Consider the following 27,643-nt stretch of genomic DNA (forward strand, 5'->3'; position numbering starts at 1 on the left):
TGAAAGGATATTTATTACCTTGTACACCAGGAAAAATGAAATGTCCAATATCGTTAAGATTTCCTTGACGCCTCGTTTGCGGATGATCTGGATAATCAGAAGATATTTATATATGTGGATACTAATGACGTGCAGTATCAGCACTTTAAAAAAAAAGATTCTTCATGACCCTCATTTACATAGGAATGGGACAGGGGTTTCCCGTGCAAGGACAATACCTCATTCTTTGCAGGGCTAAGGCCCTTGTCTCTGATCATAGTACATTTTTGTGGTTATTCTTGAGACATGAATAATTCAGGAGACCTAGGGTTTTGCTAATGAACAATCAGGACAAATAATTGCAACAACTAGAAAAGTACCATACTTGTATTAGTAGTTTGGCTAGGAGATACACCCTGAGAATTTCAACTTAAAAGACTTAACATAAATCCATTGAAATTTGTGTGAATCGTGCATTGATAGAGGATGTCTTTTTCTGCCATCTCATTCAGTGGGGAGACAGAGGCTATGAGCTGGATAAGTGGAGGAAGCACTAGCCTAAGAGTCAGCCCTCCGAGTCCGAGCTCAGCCACTGCCTGTGTTGGCTACACCTGGTGAAGGTCAGTTTGGTTTTCCACAGAAAAAATCCCCAGGGCTCTCCTTATCTCAGAGTCCAGGTCCCAGCTAACTCAATACCAGAGAAAGGAAATTCTTCCCTCCTCCAACAAAAATCCATTCATCTCTTGCTCCTGTATGTTTGACAGGATAAATATTTAGCTCCTTTCAGAGAAGTCCTATACTCTCCACATCTATAGGTTTCACTTTTATGGTCCAGGCAGATCAGTCTGCAGCATTTTTACCAAAATCTAGGTTATCCAGTCTTAAGTAACATCACCTGTGGGACACCAACAGCTTAGCCAAGGCATCACTTTGCCAAACCCAATTCCTTTCCAAAAAAAAAAAAAAAAAATATATATATATATATATATATATATATATATATATATATATATAAATGAGCACTCCTTTATTGGGCTAATCAAAATAGTGCCACCTAGTTCTGGGGAAAAGTTCTAGTGCTTTGAAACTCCAGTGCAAAATGAAATAAAATGCAAACTTCACAACTTCACCTCACAGACCTTCCACCAAGTTCTAGCTACATAAGTATGTGAATAGTGTAATTGCCCACAGCCCGGAATTCACTCTTTTTCTCTAGTATGATAAAACAGATTGATTCCTTTTAAAGCAGTACCTGTTCTCCTCTTTCATCTTGTCTGGAACAGAGATAATGGATAAGTGGGAAAAATCAAAGAAACTTCTGGATCCATCACAATGGGAGTCCAGCCACCATGCTAAGCAGCAGCAAACGGGATGGTCTGGGAGCCATATCAGAACCTTGTTTGTTAACTTATCTGTGTCTCCTAAATTGAGGCACTGTCTAACTCTTGGCTTCTCAACAGTGGTGATCAGAAGTTTGTTTCTTCAGGAACAAATTTGAGTGGGTGAACCTCTCAGCTTTCTCGGAATTGGCATCCCACAGGAGTATGTGCTTTCCCTTTGAAGATTCACAAGCCCTCAGCACTAAGAAACACAGATCACCATCCAGAGCAGAATGTAACACTTTCTCAGTGTGGCTTTTGCTTTTTTTTTTTCTTTTTTCAGTGTCTACAATCAATTTTATTTTAATATAATCTAAACACATACCATTTAGAAAATACCAAGAAAAATTTATGTACAAGAGTTGATGCTATTGCATTTGGATAAAGCTGGCAAGTTCTTGCTACTAGCATAGCCCAGGAAACACCACCGAGGAAACCTAATATATTGGAATAGATGTTGTGGCATTTGGCCCACAGTTTGATAGCTCTCAGGGTTAACCTGAAGTTGTCAATGTTTGGTACTAGATGTAAAATTTCATCGGTTACCCTGCAACCGTTAAGACTTCTTATGCATCTTACATCTAAATTTTTAAGCAGACTGTCATCTCTTAAGTCCAAGTCTTCTGGAATAGTCTGCAGTGCTAATCTTGCAAACAAAATATCAATCTCTATCCCATCAAAACACAGTTTGATAACTGGTACAAATGCCTCTTCAACAGCTCTTAAATCTTTTACTTTTTCCTGTAATTTCAACTTATCATAGAACGAGGTGAAAAAGTCACTTCGATCAACAAACATGTCTTGGTGCAACACACAATGCGTCAATATCGGCACCTTTTGTATGTACTCCTATAAGATACAAATGTAAATATTTTTCCACCAACATTTTCAATTACAGATCGTGGAAGATTCTTGATTTCACTGATTTCTCGTATCCACTCTTTTACCAGGTTATTTAATTTTCCCAAAATTAAAATCCTGCGCTGCAGTTCCTCTTCCTCTTCAAAAACGCCAAAAGGCTTCAGAGTCTCAATTAGTTTCTGGGTAAGTAGGCAGTCAGTCTCCTTGGGGGCTGCTAAGCTGATGGGAGAGGTAATGCCATAGCGCTTCTGTGGCAGCTGTGTTTGCTGTGATCCCTGCGTTGTAAAACGGCATCGTCTCCTGCGCCGGCACCGCCCAGTCACTCCCCCCACCCCCGCCCGCAACCGCCGCGGCTGTCGCCCTGGGCATGATCCACTGAGGCGGGAGGGAGGTGGGGGCCTGCCTCAGCCCTGGGTCCAACCCTACTCCCGCGCCCGCTCCCGCCCGCTTTAAGCACTTCTCCTCCTTCCCCTTCGTCCTAACATGGCGCCTTTTTTTTTTTTTTTAAAGTGTAGTTGATTTACAATATTATATTCGTTTCAGGTGTACAACATAGTGATTCAGTATTTTATAGATTATACTCCATTTAAAGTTATTATAAAATATTGGCTATATTCCCTGTGCCGTACAGTAAATCCTTGTATCTTATTTTATACAAAGTAATTTGTACTACTTAATCCCCTACTCCTATCTTGCCCCTTCCCTCTCCCCGCTGGTAACCATTAGTTTGTTCTCTATATCTGTGTCTGTTTGTTTTGTTATATTCATTCGTTTGTTCTATTTTTTAGATTCCACCTATGAGTGATAGCACACAGTATTTGTATTTCTCCATCTTATTTCACTAAGCATGAAACCCTCCAGGTCCATCCATGTTGTTGCACATGGCAAAATTTTGTTCTTTTTTTTTTTTTTTTTTTTTTTTTTTGCGGTAGGCGGGCCTCTCACTGTTGTGGCCTCTCCCCTTGCAGAGCACAGGCTCCGGATGCGCAGGCTCAGCAGCCATGGCTCACGGGCCTAGCCGCTCTGCGGCATGTGGGATCTTCCCAGACCGGGGCACGAACCCGTGTCCCCTGCATCGGCAGGCGGACTCTCAACCACTGCGCCACCAGGGAAGCCCTTGTTCTTTTTTATGGCTATTATTCCATTGTGTGTGTCTGTGTATGTATATATGTGTGTATGTATGTGTGTGTGTATATGTATACACACACACAGCTTCTTTATCCATTCATCTATTGACGGGCACTTAGGTTGCTTCTATATCTTGGATATTGTAAATAAAGTTGCTGTGAACATTGTGGTACATATATCTTTTCAAATTAGTGTTTTCATTTTCTTTGCATGTATACCTTGGAGTAGAATTGCTGGATCATATGGTAGTTCTATTTTTAGTTTTTTGAGGAACCTCCATACTGTTTTCCATAATGACTACACCAGTTTACATTCCCACCAACAGTGTAGGAGGGTTTCCTTTTCTCCACATCCTCGCAAACATTTGTTACTTGTGGTCTTTTTGATGGTAGCCATTTGGACAGGTGTGAGGTGGTATCTCACTGTGGTTTTGATTTGCATTTCTCTGATTAGCAGTGTTGAGTACCTTTTCATGTGCCTGTTGGCCATCTGTATGTCTTCTTTGGAAAAATGTCTATTCAGGTTTTCTGCCCATTTGTTAATTGGGTTGTTTGGGTTTCTTTTGATATTGAGTTGTATGAGCTCTTTATATATTTTGGATATTAACCCCTTATCAGTCATATCATTTGCAAATACTTTCTCCCACTCAGTAGGTTGTCTTTTCATTTTGTCAATGGTTTCCTTTGCTGTGCAAAAGGTTTTAAGTTTAATTAGGTCCCATTTGTTTATTTTTGTTTCCTTTGCCTAAGAAGACATATCCAAAAAAATATTGCTATGACTTATGTCAAAGAGTGTGCTATATTTTTTTCTAGGAGTTTTATGGTTTTGGGTCTTACATTTAGCTTTTTAATCCATTTTGAGTTTATTTTTGTATATAATGTGAGAAAATATTCTCATTTCATTGTTTATATGTAGTTTTCCAGTTTTCCTGGCACTGCTTATTGAAGAGACTTTTCCTCATTGTATATTTTTGCCTCCTTTGTCATAGATTAAATTGACCATATGAGTATGGGTTTATTTCTGGCTTTTCTATTCTGTTCTATTGATCTATATGTCCAGTTATGCACCAGTATCATACTGTTTTGATTACTGTAGCTTTGTAGCATAGTCTGAAGTCAAGGAGTGTGATTCCTCTAGCTTTGTTCTTTTTTTCTCAAGATTCCTTTGGCTATTTAAGGTCTTTTGTGGTTCCATATAAATTTTAGGATTATTTGATCTATTTCTTTGAAAAATGTCATGGGGCCTCCCTGGTGGCGCAGTGGTTGAGAGTCCGCCTGCCGATGCAGGGGATACGGGTTCGTGCCCCGGTCTGGGAGGATCCCACATGCCGCGGAGCTGTTGGGCCCGTGAGCCATGGCCGCTGGGCCTGCGCGTCCGGAGCCTGTGCTCTGCAGCGGGGGAGGCCACAGCAGTGAGAGGCCCGCGTACCGCAAAAAAAAAAAAAAAAAAAATGTCATGGGTATTTTGATAGGGACTACATTAAATGTGTAGATTGTTTTGGGTAGTATGGACATTTAAACAATATTAATTCTTCCAATCCATGAACATAGGATACCTTTCCATTTCTTTGTATCATCTTCAATTTTCTTCATCAGTGTTTTATAGTTTTCAGAGTATAGGTCTTTCAATCTCCTTGGTTAAGTGTATTCCTAGGTATTTTATTGTTTTGATGCAGTTGTAAATGGAATTTTTTTTTTGCTTTCTTTTTCTGATAGTTCATTATAAGTGTATAGAAAAGCAGCAGGTTTCTGCATATTAGTCATGTATCTTTCAACTTTACTGAATTCAGTTATTAGTTCTAATAGTTTCTTGGTGGACACTTTAGATTTTTAAAAAATATTTATTTATTTATTTATTTATTTATATTGTTGTGCAGGGTGGGCTCCTTAGTTGTGGCATGAGGACTCTTATTTGTGGCATGCATGTGGGGTCTAGTTCCCTGACCAGGGATCAAACCCAGACCCCCTGCATAAGGAGCTCAGATTCTTAACCACTGCACCACCAGGGAAGTCCCAGGGTTTTCTATATATCGTGTCATATCATCTGCAGACAGTGACAGTTTTACTTCTTCCCTTCTAATTTGGATGCCTTTTATTTCTTTTTCTTGCCTAATTGCTCTGGATATGACTTGAAATATTATGTTAAATAGAGGTGGCAAGAGTGGGCATCCTTGTCTTGTGCCTGATTTTAAAGGAAGGGCTTTCAGATTTTCACCATTGCAACTGATGTTAGCTGTGGGTTTGTCATAAGTGGCCTGTATTATGTTGAGATATATTCCCTTTATACCAACTTTGAAGAGAGTTTTTACCATGAATGGATGTTGGATTTTGTCAAATGCTTTTTCTGTGTCTATAGAGATGATTGTGTGATTTTTATGCTTCATTTTGTTAATGTTGTGTCACATTGATTGATTTTCAGATACTGAACCATTCTTACATCCCTGGAATAAACTCCACTTGCTCATGGTGTATGATCCTTTTTACATACTGTTGAATTTGGTTTGCTAATATTTTGTTGAGGATTTGGGCATCTGTATTTATCAGAGATATTGGCCTGTAATTTTCCTTTTTTGTAGCATCTTTGTCTGATTTGGGTATCAGGGTAATGGTGGCCTCACAGAATGTATTTGGGAATGTTCCCCCTTTCACAGTATTTTCTTTTCTTTTCTTTTCTTTTTTAGTAGATCTTTATTGGAGTATAATTGCTTCACAATACTGTTAGTTTCTGTTGTACACCAAAATGAATCGGCCATATACATACATATATCCCCATATCCCCTCCCACTTGAGCCTCCCTCCCATCCTCCCTATCCCACCCCTCTAGGTCATTGCAGAGCACGGAGCTGATCTCCCTGTGCTATGCTGCTGCTTCCCACTAGCCAACTGTTTTACATTCGGTCGTGTATACATGTCCATGCTACTCTCACTTCGCCCCAGCTTCCCCCTCCCACCCCATATCCTCAAGTCCATTCTCTATGTCTACATCTTTATTCCTGCCTTGCAACTAGGTTCATCAGTACCATTTTTTTTTTTAGATTCCATATATATGCATTAGCATACGGTATTTCTTTTTCTCTTTCTGACTTACTTCATTCTGTATGACAGACTCTTTTTATGGCTGAGTAATATTCCATTGTACATATGTGCCACATCTTCTCTATCCATTCATGTGTCAGTGGACATTTTAGGTTGGTTCCATGTCCTGGCTATTGTAAATAGTGCTGCAATGAATATTGTGGTACATGTCTCTTTGAACATTATGGTTTTCTCAGGGTATATGCCCAGTAGTGGGATTGCTGGGTCATATGGTAGTTCTATTTTTAGTTTTTTAAAGAACCTCCATACTATTTTCCACAGTGGTTGTATCAATTTACATTCCCACTAACAGTGAAAGAGGGTTCCCTTTTCACCACACTCTTTCCAGCATTTATTCTTTCTAGATTTTTTGATAATAGCCATTCTGACCAGCGTGAGGTGATACCTCATTGTAGATTTGATTTGCCTTTCTCTAATAATTAGTGATGTTGAGCATATTTTCATGTGCCTCTTGGCCATCTGTATGTCTTCCTTGTTGAAATGTATGTTTAGGCCTTCTGCCCATTTTTCAATTGGATTGTTTGTTTTTTTGATATTGAGCTCCATGAGCTGTTTGTATATTTTGGAGATTAATCCTTTGTCTGTTGTTTCATTTGCAAATATTTTCTCCCATTCTGAGGGTTGTCTTTTTGTCTTGTTTATGGTTTCCTTTGCTGTGCAAACACTTTTAAGTTTAATTAAGTCTCATTTGTTTATTTTTGTTCTTATTTCCATTACTCTAGGAGGTGTGTCAAAAAAGATCTTGCTATGGTTTATGTCAAAGGGTGTATTTCCTATGTTTTTCTCTAAGAGTTTTATAGTGTCTGGTCTTACATTTAGGTCTTTAATCCATTTGGAGTTTATTTTTGTGTATGGTGTTAGGTAGTGTTCTAATTTCATTCTTTTACATGTAGCTGTCCAGTTTTCCCAGCACCACTTATTGAAGAGGCTGTCCTTTCTCCACTGTATGTTCTTGCCTCCCTTGTCATAAATTAGGTGACTGTATGTGCGTGGGTTTATCTCTGGGCATTCTATCCTGTACCATTGATCTATATTTCTGTTTTTGTGCCAGTACCATACTCTCTTGATTACTGTAGCTCTGCAGTATAGTTTGAAGTCGGGCAGCCTGATCCCTCCACCTCCGTTTTTCTTTCTCAAGATTGATTTGGCTATTTGGGGTCTTTTGTGTTTACATACTAATTGTAAAATTTTTTGTTCTACTTCTGTGAAGAATGCCATTGGTAGTTTGATAGGGATTGCATTGAATCTGTAGATTGCTTTGGGCAGTATAGTCATTTTCACAATATTGATTCTTCCATTCCAAGAATGTGATATATTTCTCCATCTGTTTATGTCATCTTTGATTTCTTTCATCAGTGTTTTATAGTTTTCTGAGTACAAGTCTTTTGCCTTGTTAGGCAGGTTTATTCCTAGGTATTTTATTCTTTTTGTTGTGATGGGAAATGGGAGTGTTTCCTTAATTTCTCTTTCTGATTTTTCACTGGTGTATAGGAATGCCAGAGATTTCTTTTAATTATTTTTGTATCCTGCAACATTACCAAATTCACTGATTAGTTCTAGTAATTTTCTGGTGGCATCTTTAGGATTTTCTATGTATAGTATCATGTCATCTGCAAACAGTGACAGTTTTACTTCTTCTTTTCTAGTTTGTATTCCTTTTATTTCTTTTTCTTCTCTGATTGCCATGGCTAGGACTTCCAAAACTATCTTGAATAAGAATGGCGAGAGTGGATATCCATGGAAATGCTTTCAGTTTTTCACCATTGAGTATGATGCTTGCTGTGGGTTTGTCCTATATGGCCTTTATTATGTTGAGGTAGTTCCCTCTATGCCTTCTTTCTGGAGGGTTTTTTTTAATCATAAATCGGTGTTGAATTTTGTCAAAAGCTTTTTCTGCATCTATTGAGTTGATCATATGGTTTTTATTCCTTAATTTGTTAATGTAGTGTATCACATTGATTGATTTACATATATTGAAGAATTCTTGCATTCCTGGGATAAATCCCACTTGATCATGGTGTATGATCCTTTTAATGTGTTGTTGGATTCTGTTTGCTAGTATTTTGTTCAGGATTTTTGCATCTGTGTTCATCAGTTACATTGGTCTATAATTTTCTTTTTTTGTGTTATCTTTTTCTGGTTTTGGTATCAGGGTGATGGTGGCTTCATAGAATGAATTTGGGGGTGTTCCTCCTTCTGCAATTTTTTGGAAGAGTTTAAGGAGGATCGGTGTTAGCTGTTCTCTAAATGTTTGATAGAATTCGCCTGTGAAGCCATCTGGTCCTGGACTTTTGTTGGAAGTTTTTAAACTATGGTTTCAATTTCATTACTTGTGATAAGTCTGTTTATATTTTCTAATTCTTCCTGGTTCAGTCTTGGAAAATTGTACCTTTCCAAGAATTTGTCCATTTCTTCGTGGTTGTCCATTTTATTGGCATATAGTTTTTTGTAGTAGTCTGTTATAATCTTTTGTATTTCTGCAGTGTCAGTTGTGCTTTCTGCTTTTTCATTTCTAATTTTATTGATTTGCATCCTCTCCCCTTTTTTTCTTGATGAGTCTAGCTAAGGGTTTATCAATTTTGTTTATCTTCTCAAAGAACAAGCTTTTAGTTGTATTGATCTTTGCTCTTTTCTTCATTTCTATTTCATTTATTTCTGCTCTGATTTTTATGATTTCTTTCCTTCTACTGACTTTGGGTTTTCTTTGTTCTTCTTCCTGTAGTTGTTTTAAGTGTAGGGATAGATTGTTTATTTGAGATTTTTCTTGTTTCTTGAGGTGAGGTTGAATTGCTATAAACTTCCCTCTTAGAAATGCTTTTGCTGCATCCCATAGGTTTTGGGTCATTGTGTTTTTGTTTTCATTTGTTTCTATGTATTTTTTATTTCTTCTTTGATTTCTTCAGTGATCTCTTGGTTATTTGGTAGTGCACTGTTTAGCCTCCATGTATTTGTGTTTTTTAGTTATTTTCCTGTAATTGATTTCCAATCTCATAGTGTTGTGTTCAGAAAATATGCTTGATATGATTTCAATTTTCTTAAATTTTCTGAGGCTGATTTTTGACCCAAGATGTGATCTATCCTGGAGAATGTTCCATGTGCACTTGAGAAGAAAGTGCATTCTGCCACTTTGTGTGGAAAGTTCTATAAATATCAATTAAATCTATCTGGTGTATTGTGTCATTTAAAGCATGTGTTTCCTTATTTATTTTCTGTTTGGATGATCTGTCCACTGGTGTAAGTGGCATGTTAAAGTCCCCTACTATTATTGTGTTACTGTTGATTTCTCCTTTCATGGTTGTTAGCATTTGCCTTATGTATTGAGGTGCTCCTGTGTTGGGTGCATAAACATTTATCATCGTTTTTTTTTTTTTAGATTGATCCTTTGATCATTATGTAGTGTCCTTCTTTGTCTCTTGTGATAGTCTATTTTAAAGTCTATTTTATCGGATACTAGTATTGCTACTCCAGCTTTCTTTTGATTTCTATTTGCATGGAATATCTTTTTCCATCCCTTCACCTTCAGTCTGTATGTGTCCCTAGGTTGAAGTGGGTCTCTTGTAGACAGCATATATATGGGTCTCGTTTTTGTATCTATTCAGCCAGGCTGTGTCTTTTGGTTGGGGCATTTAATCCATTTACATTCAAGGTTATTATTGATATGTATGTTCCTATTACATTTTCTTAATTGTCTTGGGTTTGTTTTTGTGGCTCTTTTTCTTCACTTGTGTTTCCCGCCTAGAGGAGTTTCTTTAGCATTTGTTTCAAAGCTGGTTTGATGGTGCTGAATTCTCTTAGCTTTTGCTTGTCTGAAAAGCTTTTGATTTCTCCATCAAATCTGAATGAGATCCTTGCTTGGTGGAGTAGTCTTGGTTGTAGGTTTTTCTCTTTCATCACTTTAAATATATCCTGCCACTCCCTTCTCGCCTTCAGAGTTTCTGCTGAAAAATCAGCTGATAACCTTACGGGGATTCCTTTGTATGTTATTTTTTGTTTTTCCCTTGCTGCTTTTAATATTTTTTCTTTGAATTTAATTTTTGTTAGTTTCATTAAGATGTGTCTTGGTGTGTTTTTCCTAGGGTTTATCCTGTATGGGACTCTCTTTGCTTCCTGGACTTGGGTGACTATTTCCTTTCCCATGTTAGGGAAGTTTTCGACTATAGTCTCTTCAAATATTTTCTTAGACACTTTCTTTTTCTTTTCTTCTTCTGGGGCCCCTATAATTTGAATGTTGGTGCATTTAGTGTTGTCTCAGAAGTCTCTGAGATTGTCTTAAATTCTTTTCATTCTTTTTCCTGTATTCTGCTCCTTGGCAGTTATTTCCACCTTTTTGTCTTCCAGCTCACTTATGCATTCTTCTGCCTCAGTTACTATGTTATTGATTCCTTCTAATGTATTTTTCATTTCAGTTATTGTGTTGTTTATCTCTGGTTGTTCTTTAGTTCTTCTAGATCTTTGTTAAACATTTCTTGTATTTTCTCAATCTGTGCATCGATTCCATTTCCAAGGTTCTGGATCATCTTTTCTATCATTACTCCAATTTCTTTTTCAGGTAGATTGCCTATTTTCTCTTCATTTATTTGGTCATGTAGGTTTTTACCTTGCTCCTTGATATGTGACATATTCTTTTGCAGTCTCTCTCTTTTTTTTTTTTAAATGAGTGGGATTGTGTTCCTGTCTTACTGGTGGTTTGGCCCGAGGCTTCCAACACTGGAGTTTGTAGGCTGTTAGGTAGAGCTGGGTTTTGGTGCTGAGATAAGGACCTCCATAAGACCTCACTCCAGTGAATATTCCCTGGGGTATGAGGGTCTCTGTTAGTCCAGTCATTCTGACATGGAGCTACCACCACAGGAGCTGTGGCCTTACCCCTGGCTTGTGAACCAGGATCCTGCAAGCCACATGGGGTGGCCAAAAAAAAAAAAAAAAGAGGGTACAATAACAAAGTAAAAAATAAAGTTAGACTAGGAAACTAACACATATGTTAGAAAGAACATAAAAATAAAAATATAGGGCTTCCCTGGTGGCGCAGTGGTTGAGAGTCCGCCTGCCAATGCAGGGGACATGGGTTCATGCCCCAATCTGGGAAGATCCCACATGCCATGGAGCAGCTGGGCCCATGAACCATGGCCGCTGAGCCTGCATGTCCGGAGCCTGTGCTCCGCAACGGGAGAGGCCCCAACAGTGAGAGGCCCATGTACCGCAAAAAAAAAAGAAAAAAAAAATATATATAGATGAGTCAACAACTGTAAGGTACAACAGTATCACGATAGTAAAAAAAGGGGAGGAGGGAAAAGAGAGAAAAAAAAGAAAAAAAAAAACAGGGAAAAGGCCTTGGCTGTGGAGGGTGACCACCTAGAGGGGTGGGATAAGGAGGGTGGGAGGGGGATGCAAGAGGGAGGGGATAAGGGATTATACCTATGCACATAGCTGATTCACATCGTCATACAACAGAAACTAACACAACATTGTAAAGCAATTATACTCCAATAAAGATGTTAAAGGAAAAAAGAAAATAAATAAATAATTTCAAATATTTACAGCATTTTTAACTATAGTCATCATATTGTACATTATATCCCCAGTTCTTGTTTATTTTATAACTGGAAGTTTGTATCTTTTGACCACCTTCATCCAATTCCCCCACCCCTCAATATTTTATTATGAAAAATTTGAAACAGTGTATAGTTGAACAAATTTTACAGTGAACATTTGTATACTCACCACTGAGATTCTACTATTAACTATGAATTATTTGCTTTATCACATATCTATACATGTATCTATCTTTCTATGAATGCATTTGATGCCCATTTAAAAAATTGTTACATATCTTTTTCTTGTCCATTTTTGGAAGATTCTTATCTGTTATATGTTGCAATGATCTGCATGTGTCTTTTGTCTTTACAGAGCCTCATTGCTTCTAAGCTAGTGTGCAAAGAAGCATGTTTAAGTAGAACAAAATATTGTAAGGGGTCATTTGAATAACCAGTGTCTGGTTAGCCCATTACAGGTTAACCCACTTGGATAGTTAAGTGGGAAGAGAGGTTTGAGCACAAGAGAAAATGTCTAGTGCCAGCCCTTAAAAGTATGGAAGCAAAATGAACCAGAGGGTGCGAGCAGGAGTTCTGATGAATTTGTATGGACCACCTAACCATGAGGAGACTCTCTCTCTATTCCCACAGAAAGACAGGCATGATATAGTAAGTGTAACTTAGAAAGATGTTGGATGGTTGAATTCTTGTTCTGCCAACACTGGAAAATCCATTAAGAGAGGCATAGACTATTCAGGTCATTGGCATGTTTTCTTTCTGTGTTTTTGACTGGATTTAGACTGGTCTTATAAACCACTGGCTGCTTACTTGTTGAGACTGGTACAAGGGTTGGTTTTCTTGGTAGATATGACTAAGTCAAGAAGGTGGTCTATATTGCTAATCTATACTCTCTTCAAAATAAGAAGAGAATTTTTTTTTTGGCTGCATCGGGTCTTAGTTGTGACACGTGGGATCGTCATTGAGGCATGTGGGATCTTTCGTTGCAGTGCACAGACTCTTCATTGTGGTGTGTGGGCTTCTCTCTAGTTGTGGTGTGGGTTTTCTCTTCTCTAGTTGTGGCATGCAGGCTCCAGAGCACGTGGGCTCTGTAGTTTGCGGCACGTGGGCTCTAGGTGAAGCACGCAGCTGAGTAGTTGTGGCATGTGGGCTTAGTTGCCCCATAGCATGTGGGATCTTAGTTCCCTGACCAGGGATCGAACCCACATCCCCTGCATTGTAAGGTGGATTCTTTTTTTTTTATGGTTTTATTTTATTTTATTTTTAAAATTTTATTTATTTTTTATTTTTATTTTTGGCTGCATTGGTTCTTCGTTGCTGCGTGCAGGCTTTCTCTGGTTGCTGCGAGTGGGGGTTACTCTTCATTGCAGTGCATGGGCTTCTCATTGCAGTGGCTTCTCTTGTTATGGAGCATGGGCTCTAGGTACGCGGGCTTCAGTAGTTGTGGCTCACGGGCTCTAGAGCGCAGGATCAGTAGTTGTGGCACACGGGCTTAGTTGCTCCACGGCATGTGGGATCTTCCCAGGCCAGGGCTCGAACCCGTGTCCCGTGCATTGGCAGGCAGATTCTTAACCACTGCGCCACCAGAGAAGCCCTAAGTTGGATTCTTTACCAATGGGCTACCAGGGAAGTCCCAAGGTGCATTTAACTTTTGAACAAAGATTATTTTATCTTATAAAAACAACTCATGACCCTCAGAAAATTTGGACTATACAGAAAAGAGCTACAATTCAGCAATTTCACTCCTATGGTTAGCCAAGAAAATTGAAAACATATATCTACACAAAAACTGGTGAATGAGTGTTCCTAGCAACATTATTCATAATAACCAAAGAGTGGAAACAACCCAGGTATCCATCAACTGCTGAATAAGTAAACAAAATGTGGTATATACACACAATGGAATATTATTTAGCAATAAAAAGGAATGGCACAATATATTCAAAGTACTGAAAGAAAAAAACTTCCAACCAGGAATACTCTAAACAGCAGAGTTATCATTCAGAATTGAAGGAGGAATAAAGAGGTTTCCAGACAAGCAAAAGATAAAGGAGTTCTTCACCACTAAACCAGCTTTACAAGAAATGTTAAACGGACTTCTTTAAGCTGAAAAGAAAAGGTTTTAGTTAGTAACAAGAAAACATATGAAACAGTAAATCTCATTGGAAAGGTAGATGTATAATAAAGTTAGTGGATTAATCACTTATAAAGCTAGTATAAAGGTTAAAAGACAAAAGTAGTAAAAATAAATATGATTACAATAATTAGTTAAGGGATACACAAGATAAAAAGACGGAAATGTGATGTCAAGAAACATAAAATGAGGGCTTCCCTGGTGGTACAGTGGTTGAGAATCTGTCTGCTAATGCAGGGGACATGGGTTTGAGCCCTGGTCTGGGAGGATCCCACATGCCACGGAGCAACTGGGCCCGTGAGCCACAACTACTGAGCTTGCGCATCCGGAACCTGTGCTCCGCAACAAGAGAGGCCGCGATAGTGAGAGGCCCGCGCACCACGATGAAGAGTGGCCCCCGCTTGCCACAACTAGAGAAAGCCCTCATACAGAAACGAAGAGCCAACACAGCCATAAATAAATAAATAAATAAAGCAAACTGTCAACAAGTAAAAATAAATAAACAAAACAAAACAAAAAAGAAACATAGGGGCTTCCCTGGTGGCGCAGTGGTTGGGAGTCCGCCTGCCGATGCAGGAGACACAGGTTCGTGCCCCGGTCTGGGAAGATCCCACATGCCACGGAGCGGCTGGGCCCGTGAGCCATGGCTGCTGGGCCTGTGCGTCCGGAGCCTGTGCTCCGCGACAGGAGAGGCCACAGCAGTGAGAGGCCCGCGTACCGCAAAAAGAAAAAAAAAAAAAGAAACATAAAATGAGCAGTGGGGAGGGTAAAAATGTTGAGTTTTAGAATGCAATCAAACTTAAGTTGTTATCAACTTAAAATATGCTGTTATAGATACAAGTTGTTAAATGTAAGCTTTATGGTAACCACAAAGCAAAAACCTATAGTAAATATGCAAAAGATAAAGAGAAAGGAATAACATAATACCACTAAGGAAAGATATCAAACTACAAAGGAAGAGAGCAAGAGAAGAAAGGAACAGAGAGGAACTATAAAAGCAGAAAATGGTTAACAAAAGGGCAATAAGTATATACATATCAATAATTACTTTAAAATGTAAATGAACTAAATTCTCCAATCGAAGGACATGGGAGTTCCCTGGCGATCCAGTGGTTAGAACTTGGTGCTTTCACTGCCATGGCCCAGGTTCAATCCCTGGTCAGGGGAACTAAGATCCTGCAAGCTGTGTGGTGTGGCCAATTAAAAAAAAAAAAGGACATAAAATGGCTGAATGGATAAATAAAACAAGACCCATCAATATGCTGCCTACAAGAAACTCACTTTAGATGTGGGATACACACAGAATGTAAGTGAAGGGATGGGAAAAGGTACTCCATGCAAATGGAAACCAAAAGAAAGCTGGAGTAGACATACTAATATCAGACAAAATAGACTTTGAAAGAGAGATTATAATAAGATACAAACATGGGCATTACATAATGATAAAGGGGTCAATCCATCAAAAGGATATAACATTTATAAATATTTATGCACTCAACACAGAAGCACCTCAATATATAGAGCAACTATTAACAGATTTAAAGGGAGAAATAGACAGCAATACAATAATAGTAGGAAATTTTAATACTTCACTTACATCAATGGATATATCATCCAGACAGAAAATCAATAAGGAAACATTGGCCTTAAGTAACATGATGGATCAGATTGACTTAATAGATATACACAGAACATTCTATCCAACAGCAACAGAATGTACATTCTTCTCAAGTGCATGTGGAATACTCTCCAAGATAGATCACATGTTAGGGCACAAAACAAGTTAATAAATTTAAGAGTATCAAAATCATAGCAAGCATTTCTTCTGACCACAAAAATATGAAACTAGAAATTACATGAAGAAAACTGGAAAATTCACAAATATCTGGAAATTAAACAACATTCTACTGAAAAATCAATGGATCAAAGAAGAATTAAAAAGTAAAATAAAAAAATACCTTGAGAAAAATGAAAATGTAAATACAGCATACCAAAATTTGTGGGATGCAGCAAAAGCAGTTCTAAAAGGGTAGTTCATAATGATAAAAACCAACCTCAAGACACAAGAAATATTTCAAATAAACAACCTAACTTTACCCCACAAAGAACTAGAAAAAAAAAAAGAAGAAAAAACAAAGCCCTAGGTTAGTAGAAGGAAGGAAATAACAAAGATTAGAGCAAAAATAAATGAAATAGAGACTGAAGAAACAATAGAGAAGATCAGTGAAACTAAGAGCTAGTTCTTTGAAAAGATGAACAAAATTGACACGCCTTTAGCTAGACTCACCAAAAGAAAAAAGAGAGAGAGAGAAGGCTCAATTAAATAAAATCAGAAATGAAAGAGGAGCTATTACAACTGATACCACAGAAATACAAAGGATCATAAGAGACTACTATGAATAATTATACACCAAAAAAATTGACAACCTAGAAGAAATGGATAAATTCCTAGAAATATACAACCTACCAAGACTGAATCATGATGAAGTAGAAAATTTGAAGAGACCAATTACTAGTAAAGAGATTGAATCAGTAATCAACAAACAAAATCCAGGACCAGACAGCTTCACTGATAAATTCTACCAAACATTCAAAGAATCCTTCTCAAACTCTTCCAAAAAATAGAAGAGGAAGGAACCCTTCCAAATTCATTTTATGAGGCCAGCATTACCCTGATACTAAAACCAGAAAAGGATGCCACAAGAAAAGAAAATTACAGGCCAATATCCCTGATGAACAAAGATGAAAAAATACTCAACAAAATACTAGCAAACCAAAATCAACAATACATTAAAAGGATCATACACCATGATGAAATCGGATTTATTCCAGGGATGCAAGGCTATTTCAAGATTCTCAGATCAGTGTGATACACTACATTAACAACATGAAGAATAAAAATCATATAATTATATTAATAGATGCAGAAAAAGCCTTTGAAAACATTCATCATCCATTTATGATAAAAACTCTAATCAAAGTAGTTATAGAGGAAATGTGCTTCAACATAAAAAAGGCCATAGATGATAAGCCCACAGCTAACATTATACTCAATGGCGAAAAGCTGAAAGCTTTTCCTCTAAGATCAGGAAGAAGACAAGGATGCCCACTCTTGTGCAAGTCCTAGCCAGAGCAATTAGGCAAGAAAAAGAAATAAAAGGCATCCAAATTGGAAAGGGAGGAGTAAAACTGCCACTATTTGCAGGTGACATGATATTATATACAGAAAACCCTAAAGACTCCATCAAAGAAAATTGTTAGAGCTAGTAAACGAATTCACTAAAGATGCAGGATACAAATTTAATATACAAAAATCTGTTGCATTTTTGTACACTAATAATGAACTATCAGAAAGAGAAATGAAAACAATTCCATTTACAATTGCCTCAAAAAGAATAAAATACCTAGGAATAAATTTAACCAAGGATGTGAAAGACCTATATATTGAAGACTACAAGTCATTAATGAAATAAATTGAAGAAGACACAAATAAATGTAAAGATATTCCATGCTCATGGATTGGAAGAATTTTTATTGTTAAAATGTCCATAGTATCTAAAGCAATCTTCAGATTCAATGCAATCTGTATCAAAATGCCAATGACATTTTAAAAAGAAATAGAGCAAATAATCCTAAAATGTATATGGAACCACAAAAAACCCTCAAATAGCTAAAGCAATTATGAGAAGGACAAACAAACCTGGAGGCATCATCCTCCCTGATTTCAAACTATATTACAAAACCATAGTAATTAAAACAATATTGTATTGGCATAAAAACACACATAGATCAATGAGACAGAATAGAGAGCCCAGAAATAAACCCATACATATATGGTCAATTAATTTACAACAAAGGAGTCAAAAATATACAGTGGGGAAAGGACAGTCTCTTCAATAAATGGTGTTGGGAAAACTGGACAGCCACATGAAAAAGAATGAAACTTGACCACTATCTTACACCATACACAAAGATTAACTCTAAGTGGAGTAAAGACTTGCATGTAAGACCTGAAACCATTAAAATCCTAGAAGAAAACATAGTTATAAGCTCCTTGACATTGGTCTTGGTGATGATTGTTTTTAATCTGGCACCAAAAGCAAAAGAAAAGCAAAAATAAAGTGGGACTATATCACACTAAAAAACTTTAGCATATACACGTAAAATAAAATAAAGTAAAATAAATAAAATACTTATGCACAGCAAAGGAAATCACCACCAAAATGAAAAGGCAACCTACTGAATGGGAGAAAATATTCGCAAATCATATACCTGATAAGGGATTTATATCCAAAAATATATAAAGAACTCATACAACTCAATAGCAAAAAAACAAAAAACAAAAAGAAGAACAAAAAAAAACCCCAATTTGATTAAAAAATGGGCAGAAGATCTGAATAGACATTTTCCCAAAGAAGAGGTACAGATGGCCAAGAGGCACATGAAAAGATGCTTAATGTCATTAATCATCAGGGAAATGCAAACCAAAATGACAATGAGATATCACTTCACACCTGTTAGAATGGCTATTATCAAAAAGGCAAGGAATAACAAGTGTTGGTGAAGATGTGGAGAAAAGGTAACCCTTGTACACTCTTAGTAGGAATGTAAATTGGTGTAGCCACTTTGGAAAACAGTATGGAGACTTCTCAAAAAACTAAAAATAGAACTACCATATGACCCAGCAATTCCACATTTGGGTATTTATCCAAAGCAAATGAAAACACTAACTCAAAAAGATATATGCAGCCCCATGTTCATTGCAGCATTACTTATAATAGCCATGATATATAACTTAAACAACCTAATTGTCTATCAATGGATGAATAGATAAAAGAAAATGTAGCATAGGTAGGTAGGTAGGTAGGTAGATAGATAGATAGAAAGAAAATGGAACAATGGAATATTATTCAGCCATAAAAAAGAAGGAAATCTTGCCATTTGTGACAACATGGATGGGCCTGGAGGGCACTATGCTAAGTGAAATAAGTCAGACAAAGACAAATACCATATGATCTCTCTTATCTGTGGAATCTAAAACAAAACAAAACAAATTAAACAAAAAACAGATTGGTGGTTGCCAGAAGTGGGGTGGGGGGGGATGAAAGAAATGGATGAGGGCGGGTCAAAGGGTTAAAAAGTGTAGTAAGTCAGGATGTATGATAGCTACAGAGGGGGAAAAAAGTCTTTATAACACCAGAACACTTTACTCTGTTCTTAGAAATAAGCATGACATTAATGAAAAAAAATTTTTTTAGGGTGAGACTTCAAGTTATCCCTAAGTGGTCATAATAAAGTCTAATAGTATTTTTAATTTAGTGAGGGAATTAGCATTTTCGAGGAAACCTGCAAAAATATTTTTGTTAGGTTAAAAAAATAAAAACAAATGAGGTATTGATAACTGCTGCAATATGTATGCACTTTGAAAACATTATGCAAAGACAGAAAGGCACCAGATACAAATGTCCACATATTGTATGATTCCATTTATATGAAATGTTCAGAATAGGCAAATACATAGAGACAGAAAGCAGATTAATAGTCGCAAGAGCTGGGGAGAGGGGGAATGGGAGTGACGCTAATGAGTATGTTGTTTCTTTTAGGGTGATGAAAATGTTCTGGAATTAGAGAATGGTGATGATGTACAACTCCAGGAATATACTAAAGCCATTGAACTGTACACTCTAAAAGATTGAACTTTATGGATTGTGAATTATATTTCAATAAACTTGTTATTAATGTATGTATATGAACAAAAAAGGACATAAGAACAACTCATGATCCTAATACTTAGAGCTGACCACTAGTAACTTTTTAATGCATTTCCTTCTAGTCCTTTCTTTAACATATTATTTATGTAGCTGAAATCTTAGTGAAGTCTTGCCTTTTTTTTTTTTACATAATATGGCAACTACAAACTCCTGGTAAACACTAATTTTAATAGATGCTTAGTAGTTTACTGGCTGAAAGATGAGAGGGCCTGAATCGGCAGGAAAGTCAGCACATAGAGTGGTGTTCTAGGAATCCTAACTAGCTGGGTGATTCAAAAGCCAAAACAAATCAGCAAAAACCTCTAGGTTCTCACTCTTCCTTAGGAAAGAGATAACTTCAATAGTTAATGAAATCAAAAGAAAAATGTCAAAATGTCATATGTCAGAGGACTAAGTTCCTTCATATATAGAAATCACTTTAAAATAAATAAGAAATAAATGAGTAACTCAATAGGAAATAGAATAAGAACATGAGTAAGTGGTTCACGGAAGAAATACAATGGATAGCAAATTAATAAGATTTAAAATGCACATACCCTTTGACTCAGCAATTCCACTTCTAGGAATTTGCCTTGCCTCTATAATTAGACAAGGGGGCAATGAAAAATGGACAAGAGGATTTATTTATTCCATTATTGTTTATATTTGCAAAAATCTGGTCATCTAACTGTTCCTCAGTTGGGGACTAATTAAATAAATTATGGTAAGCCATGTAATGGAATATATTAAACAAACCACTGAAAAGAATGAAGTAAACTTATGTGTAAGAATATGAAGAAGTCACCAAATATATTGTTTGGTGAAAAAAATCAAGGAACAAATCATGTAACTTCACATGTGCTTTTAAAAAGATATATTCCAATATGCTTATGCGTACCTTTAAATGATTCTGGAAGGATATATACAAACTGTTAACAAAGGTCTCTTTCTAGAAGAATTTTTTCATTTTATACCTATTTATATTGTTTGAATTTTTTACTGTATATATTTTCATAAAAAATAGTAAAATGTATGTTAGTAGCTGCCATTGAGTTTAATGGGTTTTAAAAGACTATGTTTATTCCCCAAAGTAAGGATAATTTGCTGAGTTATATTCAGGAAGCCACTTCAGAGGAAAGATTTAGAACATTCTGCCGCTGATATTCTAAGGATGCCTTTGGATCCCGAAATATCCCTCTGCTTCTCAATTTCATGGTGAATGATGCCCAACTACTACATTTTCTGCTCTTCGATTCCAGCTCTCATTGCTCTGTCTGTATCTTTATAAGAAATCCCACCCTTCCTCCACTTACTTGAGTTAACAAGAGCTAGTTCTTTTTAACCAGAACACCCCAGGTAAAAAAGATATTTTTTAAAAAAATGTTAGTTTAACTTATTTAGGTTCTTAAGCATATGGACACTGATGTTTTCTGACCGAGACTCTAGGGAATATACTAGTGTATTAACTCATTTTTAACCAACTGAATTATATCGAAGGAGACATTTATAATTAGTAAGGGCTTATAACCAATTGTTCTCAAAATAAAATGAGGAAAGTGAAAAATAGAGACACTCAGTAACATTTCTGAGAGAATAAATGAAAATCATCTGGAGGTCTCACTCTCCACTGTGATGGAGGTTGTGGGTAGGAATGACAATGCACATGGGGGAAGAACCATGTGAATTTCATTAGAAGGAAATCAAGGCTGGGACTGGGAGATAGATATGGGATGGGGAGAGGCTTTGACATTCAGCAGTGGTTCCCAAGTGACAGTGCATGGACAAGCTGCCTCATATTTATCTGGGGGAGATTTAACCATTTGTATGGGGCTGACTAATGGCCCTCCCCAAAGAGGTCCAGATCCTAATCCCCGGAACCTGTGAATGGGTTACCTTACATGGCAAAAAGGACTTTGCAGGTGTGATTAAGGTCCTTGAGATGTTGATAGCATCCTGCATTATCCAGGTGGGCCCAATGTAATTACACAGGCCCTTAAAGAAGGAGGAGGGAGGCAGAAGAGGAGGTCAGAGTGAGGTGATGTGAGAACTCACTGTGCTGTTGCTGGCTTTGAAGATGGAGAAAGGGGGCCATGAGCCGAGGAATGTAGGCAGCCCCTAGAAACTGGACAAGGCAGGGAACAGATGCTCTCCTAGAGCCTCCAGAAAGGAAAGCAGCCTCACCGAGACCTCTGTTGGATTTCTGGCCTACTGAACCGTAAGTGAATACATTTATGTTGTTTTAAGCCACTAAGTTGGTAATTTGTTATAGCAGCAATGGGAAGTAAATATGCCATCTCAAGCTCTGGGACCCCATCCTAAGTGACTCTGATCCAGCATTTTTTTTCCTTTTTTTTTTTTTTGCGGTATGCGGGCCTCTCACTGTTGTGGCCTCTCCCGTTGCGGAGCACAGGCTCCGGATGCGCAGGCCCAGCGGCCATGGCTCACGGGCCCAGCCGCTCCGCGGCATATGGGATCCTCCCAGACCGGGGCACGAACCCGTATCCCCTGCATCGGCAGGCGGACTCTCAACCACTGCGCCACCAGGGAGGCCCTGATCCAGCATTTTTTACAAAGCTGATATCTGTCCAGGTTTGGAGAACCCTGCTTAGAATATGCTTTAAATCCATTTAGGAGAATGGATTTAAAGAATGTAAGTCTTTAAAACTTTTTGTAGATAAAACTTTTTGGAGATCTCATTTTTCTAAAGCATGTCCAGCCAAATACTCCTCCTGATGAAGGAGAGTGTGTGACAGAGTGACCAAGAAATCCAGAAATTAAGTTTTACTACGTACTGATTTTTAGTGAATTTGGTGTGTTATTACTTTGCCGAGTTCTGCTATGTTTGCTGTCTACTTCCTGGAACAGTTAATTCCAAACTTATCTCTCAGATAAAGAGATTAATTTTTGTAATTCTTTTATAGTTACACTTTTTGTTTCAAAACTCAACACGTCCAGCCAGTATTTGGTGGGCATTCCTGTGAGCAAGGCACACCAAACCCTCCTTCTCCCTGGTTCTTGCCTCGGGGCTGGGTCAGCAGTCCAGGGCTTCTCAGGGTGGCAGGTGGCCCTTGGTTCTGTGCTGTCACCGAAGAGCGAATTATCCTCACTCTTGGGGTAAACACACAACATGATTACAGTTTCACCAAAACTGCTGCTTTGCTCAGACTCAGTGTTCACATTGTGTCGTTAAAGACATTTGAAACATATGTTTTGTAATGAGAGGCTCCAGCCTCTTTGTCAGTCAAAATTTTTGCTCTGATTAAGGTCTAAACAAAACAAAACAGAAGCCCTCTAAGGTACAGGTTTTCAACGTGGCCACACATTAGACTTTAAAATAATTGTTGATGCCTAGTTTCCACCCCAAGACTTTCTGATTCTGTTGATCCAGAATGGGGCCCAGGTGTCAATATTTTTTAAAACGCTTGCCTCCCCAGATGATTCTAATGTGGAGAACCAGGTTCTAAGGGACTTGAACTCTAGGGTGCCTGTCCTGCCTCCTTTCTTTTTGAGATTTGAGACGCCCAAGAATTCTTGCTGGTGGTTGTAGGGAATCCCACTGTTGGAGGGGCCGGCAGCAGGCACTTTGGCCTCAGCAACACGGTTTCTTCTTAGATTAGAAAGCTGACAGGACAACCTACTATTTCATGTGGAGTTATGGATGCCCAGTGACCTTGTTCTTGTTCCCAATGGCTTGGGAAATGGACACATTACTGCAGGATTCCTGCAGGTGACTCCAAGTGACAGCCCAAAGTCCGAACCTGCATGCACGTCTGGTACAAGAAACAGCTGTGAGCAAATGCACTAATTAGGGCTATGTTCATAGCTCTCCGAGGAAGGGTACTCTCACTAGGTTACATAGGCGCACTTGGGGAGCCGTTGTTCTGGGCTGATGCTCATGTAGTGCACACAGTGTAGCTGAGAGCGCCCAGCTCTGTTTTCACTTGCAGATACGTAGCAGTGACGACTAAACAAAAACTAGAATCCGACAAATGCTGTCAGGTCCCGCACTCGTCAGACATGACAAAGCCGTTTTCCACGTGTTCTGTCAGTAAGATGGTAAATACAGAGGAAATATTTGAAATGCCCCCAACCAGATTGGGAGGAAGGCAAGCATCCAATGTGTGAAGCAAATGCTCCCTATTTAGGCTGGAGAACCTACTTTTACCCCAGCCATAAACATAAATGGGGAAGGAAGGCCTAGGTTGATACGGGAAGCATTTGCTTGGGAGACTTGGCCTAAAAAAAGCAGTCAAAAACTGGAAAAAAATGAAGAGGCCCTCAAGTAACATCCTATCTGCCTACAGAGAGAGACAGTCCTGACGTGGTGTAAAGGGCTATGACCAAAGATCAAGGGGTTGTCTGCAGGTGAGGAAGGATTGTGTTTGCTCTGAATACAGTATCATGTGTTGTTATTGTGGGGATCACAGAGACAAGGGATGTAGAAATAAATGCCTTATGTAACCTGTAAAGTGCAATATGGATTTGATGGTAGTGGTTCATTACCCAGAGGACCTTGCTACTCAAAGTGTGGTCTGCAAACCAACATCATCACTCTCACCTGGGAGCTTACTAGAAATGCTTCTGAAAGTGCTTTAAAAAAAAAAAGTTTTTTTAAAAAAAATTGTGATAAAACGTACATAACAAAATTTGCCATTTTAATCATGTTAAAAAGTACAGTTCAGTGGCATTAGGTAATTTACATTGTTGTGCAACCTTACCATCCATCTCCAGAACTTTTTCATCTTCCCATACTAAAACTTGTACCCTGAATTGCAAGGTCTCCAGGTGATTCATACGCACAAAATTTAAGAAGCACTGGTCTGGGGGATTTCTGGCAGTAGATCCTGTGTTAAACTTAATCATAGTTTACTATGCAGTAGATGCTGTGCTAAGCATTCTTTATCTCACTTAATCTCATTTACACTTTATCTCATTTAATCCTCCCAGCAACATTATGAAATATTATCATGAACCTCACTGTACAGATAGGGAAACATTTCAGCGTTTTACTCAAGCTTACACATGGGTAAGGGGTAGAGCTGGGGTATCACTTAGCATCTGTGGTTCCAGAGCATATGCTTTCCTTCTTCTGGACTTCCTTGGTACCCATAAAGAACCCATCCAGGTGCTTGCATTTGAGGATATGTGCTGAGGAAGAAAGATGCCTGGATATGTAGAGGGAAGAAGTAAAATAAGATCCCACTACAAGTAAATCTTTATTTCCATGGTTTTACACAACTCATGCATCTAGTAAAGAGACTTGGAGAATCTGGGATGCTGCTTTCACAGCATTATTTTACTTTGTTTCTCCAGAAACTTTACTCTCAACCTGATTTTCTTTCCGTTCTTATGCATTTCAACGGATCCTATGTCTCTCTTTTCAGAACCTTCTGGAACAAACTGGAAGGTCAAACAGGAAGTGTTTGTGGGGAATTCTGTGCTGAGTAGATTGGTGTGGCCAGGCTCACTGCTTTCCTCCCTCACACCCCGTGGTTTCAAGGGCTCAGCGTGACTCAGGGATGCAAACTCTGGGAGGTCTGACTTGGAATGTGAGTCAGGAACCCTGACCAGTCTCCTTTGTTCATATCTGAAACTGGGACTTTTACAAAACCCCAAACCTTTTATAATCAGAAAAGATAAATCCCCTATAGGGAAGAAAAACACCATGGAAAATTCCATGGGAAATACCTAAAATTGCCTGTCTCTTTTGTCAACCACTGGGAAGTCAGGTGTGGCCAGATGGCCACAATCGGTGCACAGCTGGACAAGTCCTTGTCCTTTCAGAGAGCAAACACCTTAGAGGGTGCTCTAGTCATTAAAAGTTGCTTTAAAATTACATAAGCCAAGACCTGGGCTTTTTTTTTTTTAATTTTTATTAGAGTATAACTGATTTACAATGTTGTGTTAGTTTCTGCTGTACAGCAAAGTGAATCAGTTATACAGATACATATATCCACTCTTCTTAAGATTCTTTTCCCATGTAGGCCATTGCAGAGTATTGAAAAGAGTTCCCTGTGCTATACAGTAGGTCCTTATTATCTATTTTATATATATGGTAGTGTGTATACATCAATCCCAATCTCCCAATTCATCCCTCCCCACCCCCTTTCCCCCCTGGTAACCGTAAGTTTTTCTACATCTGTGACTCTATTTCTGTTTTGTAAATAAGTTCATTTGTACCATTTTTTTTAAGACCCAGGCTTCTTAAAGATTGCTCAGAACTACTCATTGATCAAAATCGATTAGAAGAATGGTTCTCAACCATGGCGGCACAGTGGAATCAATCACTTGTGAAGCTCTAAACAAACAAAATCCCTATGCCAAGACCCATATCCAGAGACTGACTTAATTAGTCTGGGCGAATGCCCAGGCATTGGTATTTTTAATGTGTGCCCAGGGTTGAGAAACACGGAATTAGACAAAGCTGGCTAAGGTCCCATCATCTTTGTATTCACAGTGCCTAACACAGCATCTGGCCCTTCATAAATGTTTATGGAACATACGTGTGAATAAATGAACTAGTGTTACCTCATAAACTACTGTTAGCACTCAGGTAGTTTGTCATGGGTTTCAAAATACTCTTTGATATGCTTCTTTCATTTAAGTCTCGTGACTCCCCTGGAAAATATTGATGTGATGCCCATTTACAGATAAGGAAACTGAGGCTTAATTTCCCCTCCCAAATCCCAAAGAACTGATAAATGAACTGTGTTTATTTAACTCTTGTCCACTGGGAAATTTACTGACTGCTGTGGTTCTCATCTGGCTCTAGTTGTGCCCTGAGGAAGTTTCTCTGATTGTTTGCTTTGGCAAGTATGTCATTTATTCCTCCCATCTCAATGCTGATGTCTAATTTTAAACAATGCTTATAGTAAAATTCAAACAAGAAAGTAAAAAGAACAGTGTAATTAACTCATGTAATCACCCAGCTTCAACAATGATCAACTCAGGGCCACTGATTTCATCTATAGCCCCTCACACTGCCCCTTATTTTGAAACAAATCCCAGTAAATATTTCAGTACGTTTCTCTAAGGACTTAAAAACAAAAAAACCTTAATATCACTATCATACCTAAAAACTTAACAGTAATTCCGAAATATCATCAAATATCCAGTCAGTATTCACACATCTGATTTTTTTTTCTAACAGTTTCTTTGATTAGGGATCCAAATAAGTTCTATACGTTGCAGTTGGTTGACAGGGCTCTTAAGCCTCGTTTAATTTAAGGGTTTCCCCTTCATCTCTTTCTATTTGTCTCCTTATAATTTATTTGTTGAAGAAACCAGGTTATTGGTCGTGTAGAGTCCCCAATCTGGGTTTTGCTGACTGTGAGCTCCTGTTGTCATTTCACAAATTCCTCTGGGCTCTGTAGTGCCTGTCATTTGCTAGGTAGATCCAGAAGTTTGATCAGATTTGGGCTGGATTTTCTTTTTTTCCCCACAACTCCTTCCTAGGTGCTGGAAACGTTTTGCCTGAAGGTAGAAATTTTGGAAGCAAAATCAGTTGTCAAGGCTAGGCAGCTAATACACATAAATTCATGGCCCAGAAGTAAGGCGACCCTGCATGACCGTGGCCATGGTGGGCCCCACTTCTGCTGGGAGGATCCCTTTCCCAGCTCAGGGTCCAGGTCCAGCCCTGCCTCCCTCAGGTGTCCTGCGTCTGCGTCTCACCTTTCCTCACTTGCACCCCTTGGCACACCACGCGGCACAGGCTGGGGCTCTGCGGGGACTCTTCCCCGGAAGTCAGCGTTTCCCTGAGACCAGATAACAT

At 38.3% G+C, this 27,643-nt stretch overlaps 1 pseudogene across 1 annotated transcript; it reads right to left on the minus strand.

Annotated features, from left to right (window-relative positions):
* Window positions 1-1,614: 1,614 nt before the first annotated feature.
* On the minus strand, window positions 1,615-27,643 carry LOC308629503 (poly(A) polymerase type 3-like; annotated as a pseudogene). The gene is made up of 4 exons: window positions 27,554-27,643; window positions 23,728-23,847; window positions 22,892-22,980; window positions 1,615-2,618 (listed from the first exon to the last, which is right to left on the minus strand). The product of its transcript is annotated as a poly(A) polymerase type 3-like (transcript).

Source organism: Mesoplodon bidens (assembly GCF_964165515.1).
Source record: "Mesoplodon bidens genome assembly, chromosome: 1".
NCBI classification, from domain to species: Eukaryota; Metazoa; Chordata; class Mammalia; order Artiodactyla; family Ziphiidae; genus Mesoplodon; species Mesoplodon bidens.